Consider the following 3,889-nt stretch of genomic DNA (forward strand, 5'->3'; position numbering starts at 1 on the left):
GGGGGGATTTGGGGGGATTTGGGGTTTTTCTGGGGAGCGGAATGCCCGGATCTGAGCCCTCCCCTCCCTCAGAGCAAGCTGCAGAGCCACCTGGAGCCGCTGCGGAGGCAGCTGGAGGCCGTGCTGAGGCAGAAATGCAGCGAGGAGGAGAAAATCTCCCTGCTCAGGGTGAGCTCCGCGCGGCTCCACCGCGTCCCAGCCCCAAAGCAGCGTGCGGGGCGCTCAGATCCCATTTCTGCCCCGTTTTATCCTTTTATCCCTTTCCAGCCAGTGCCAGGGCATTAAAATCCCATTTCTGCCCCGTTTTATCCCTTCCCAACCCAAAACACAGTGCGGGGCGCTCAGATCCCATTTCTGCCCCGTTTTATCCTTTTATCCCTTTCCAGCCCCAAAAACAGTCCCAGCGCACTCAAATCCCCTTTTCTGCCCCATTTTATCCCTTCCCAACCAGTGCCAGGGCATTAAAATCCCCTTTTCTGCTCCTTTTTATACCTTTCCAGCCCAAAACACAATCCCAGGGCACTCAAATCCCATTTCTGCCAAATCCCATCTCTGCCCCTTTTTATCCCTTTCCAGCCCCAAAAAACAGTCCCAGAGCATTAAAATCCCCTTTTCTGCCCCTTTTTATCCCTTCCCAACCCAAAACACAATCCCAGAGCACTCAAATCCCATTTCTGCTCCATTTTATGCCTTTCCCAACTTGATTAATGGCACTGGGATTATGGGCGTGGAGTTGGTTAAAAATGTGCAGCATCAAAAATTCAGAGTTTGGGGTTTTTAGAATATTTTTAGGAATAATTTATTTTAGATTTTTTAATAATTTTTTTAAAATTTTTAAATATTTTTTTTAGAAATAAATTTAGGATATAGAAATAAATCTGAGGCGTGGTGGAGGGTTTAGGATGGAGCCAGATTGTTCTTTTTTACCTTTTTCTTCCTTTTTCTCCATGGGTTTGGGGGATATTTTATAATTGGACAGAAAAGTCCACACTGCTGACTTTGAGCGATCCATTTTTGGGTTAAAAAGGGAAATTAATTTAGGTGTCGTTTCTTAATTGGATAGTTTAGCCTTAAAATCCCTTGTACCGAGAGATAATTGGCTATTTTGTGCTTTTTAATGAAAAATCTGCAGAATTCGTGATAGTGAGGCTGTTTGGCTGATAAACAATTATAAACACCCGAGTCAGAATTATTAATTCCTGTCTGAATTATTAATTCCTGTCTGAATTATTAATTACTGTCTGAATTATTAATTCCTGTCTGAATTACTAATTCCTGTCTGAAGTGTCCAGCCCAGAGTGTTTTCTCTGGGGTTGAGGAGGGGAGAATTGGGGTTAAAAGGCAGGAAATTGGGGCTCGAAGGAGTGGAAATTTGCTGGAAATGGTCGCTCCAACGCAGAAATTTGGTGTGAAAAGGCTGGAAATTGTTATTGAAGGAGCAGAAATTTGGTATGAAAGGGCTGGAAATTGTTACTGAAGGAGCAGAAATTTGGTATGAAAGGGCTGGAAATCATTACTGAAGGAGCAGAAATTTGGTATGAAAGGGCTGGAAATTGTTACTGAAGGAGCAGAAATTTGGTATGAAAGGGCTGGAAATTGTTACTGAAGGAGCAGAAATTTGGTATGAAAGGGCTGGAAATTGTTACTGAAGGAGCAGAAATTTGGTATGAAAGGGCTGGAAATCAGCACTCCAAGCCTGGAAATCGTCACTCCAACACAAATTTGGTGTGAAAAGGCTGGAAATTGTTATTGAAGGAGTGGAAATTTGGTGTGAAAGAGATGGAAATTGTTATTGAAGGAGCAGAAATTTGCTGGAAATTGTTATTGAAGGAGCGGAATTTTGGTGGTAAAAGGCTGGAAATTGTTATTGAAGGAGCAGAAATTTGGTATGAAAGGGCTGGAAATTGTTACTGAAGGAGCAGAAATTTGGTATGAAAGGGCTGGAAATCAGCACTCCAAGCCTGGAAATCGTCACTCCAACACAAATTTGGTGTGAAAAGGCTGGAAATTGTTATTGGAGGAGCGGAATTTTGGTGTGAAAGAGATGGAAATTGTTATTGAAGGAGTGGAATTTTGGTTATTGAAGGAGCGGAAATTTGGTGTGAAAAGGCTGGAAATCGTTGCTTCAAGGCAGAAATTTGGTGTGAAAGAGATGGAAATTGTTATTGAAGGAGTGGAATTTTGGTTATTGAAGGAGCGGAAATTTGGTGTGAAAAGGCTGGAAATCGTTGCTTCAAGGCAGAAATTTGGTGTGAAAGAGATGGAAATTGTTATTGAAGGAGTGGAATTTTGGTTATTGAAGGAGCGGAAATTTGGTGTGAAAAGGCTGGAAATCGTTGCTTCAAGGCAGAAATTTGGTGTGAAAGAGATGGAAATTGTTATTGAAGGAGTGGAATTTTGGTTATTGAAGGAGCGGAAATTTGGTGTGAAAAGGCTGGAAATCGTTGCTTCAAGGCAGAAATTTGGTGTGAAAGAGATGGAAATTGTTATTGAAGGAGTGGAATTTTGGTTATTGAAGGAGCGGAAATTTGGTGTGATGGGGGAACTGGGATAAACTGGGGGAACTGGGGGAACTGGGATAAACTGGGGGAACTGGGATAAACTGGGGTTACTGGGGGAACTGGGATAAACTGGGGGAACTGGGATAAACTGGGACTGGGGGAACTGGGATTGGGGTCTGGGGGAACTGGGGATACTGGGGGAACTGGGATAAACTGGGGGAACTGGGATTGGGAACTGGGGAGACTGGGATTGGGGTCTGGGGGAACTGGGACTATGGGGTCTGGGAGACTGGGGGAACTGGGATTGAGGGGTGGGAAACTGGGACTGGGGTCTGGGGTGGGCTCCAGCAGCTCCAGGGCTCTGGGGCTCCTTCCAGCCCTTTTTGGGGGAAAAAAAGGAGAATTGGAATTGAGGGTTTTTATTTTTATTCCATGCCTTGGACTCTTCGAGGTCTCCACAGGTGAATTCCCTGACTGGAGTCCCACAGGACCATTAAAATTAAATTTAATTAATCATTAAAATTTTCACTTTTTTCTTTTCCCCTCTCTGTTTGTCACCTGCCAGGACATCAAAGGCACCTTCATCAGGTGAGTCCCCATGCCCAGGAGGGGTTTTGGGGCTGGTTTGGGATATTTGGGGCAGCAGGAAGGATTTTGGGGCTGGTTTGGGATTTTTGGGGCAGCAGAAAGGCCCAGAGGACACCTTGGAGCAGCTGAACCCCAATTTCTGCCGTTTTTTCCCCATTTCTCAGGTGTGAGAACATGAAATTCCAGGAGCCCGAGATGATCCCGGTGGACGTGGGGAGGAAGTTCAGGAATTGTTTCCTGCAGGACGTGGTGATGAGGAAGATGGAAAAGGTCTTCAACAAAGTGCCCCAAGGTGAGGGGAAAGAAGGGGAAATTTTGGGGTTAAAAGAGTGAAAATTGGGGGTTTAAAGGGGTTGGAGTTGAGGGTTGGAGAGGGGAAGACTTGAAGTTGAAGGAGTGAAAATTTGGGGTTAAAGGGGGGAAAATTGGGGGGTTTAAAGAGTTGGAATTGAGGGTTGCAGAGGGGAGAATTTGTCATTTAAAGGAGTGGAAATTTGGGGTTAAAGGGGTGAGAATTGGGGTGAAAAGGCTGGAAATCGGGATTGGAGATTGGGGATTGAAGGGATTGGAAATTGGGGTGGAAAGGGTGGGAATCGGGATTGGGGATTGAAGGGATTGGAAATTGGGGTGAAAAGGGTGGGAATTAGGAATTGGAAATTGGGGGTTAAAGGGAGGAAAATTTGGAAGTTGAAGGGGTGGAAATTTGGTGAAAAGTCAGGAAATTGGAGGCTGAAAGAGTGGAAATCCAGTGTTCAAGGGCTGGAAATCTTTCTGCAAACCCCCAACCCCCCCTAACCCCC

The sequence above is a fragment of the Geospiza fortis genome, unplaced genomic scaffold, assembly GCF_000277835.1.
Source record: "Geospiza fortis unplaced genomic scaffold, GeoFor_1.0 scaffold1319, whole genome shotgun sequence".
Lineage (NCBI taxonomy): Eukaryota > Metazoa > Chordata > Aves > Passeriformes > Thraupidae > Geospiza > Geospiza fortis.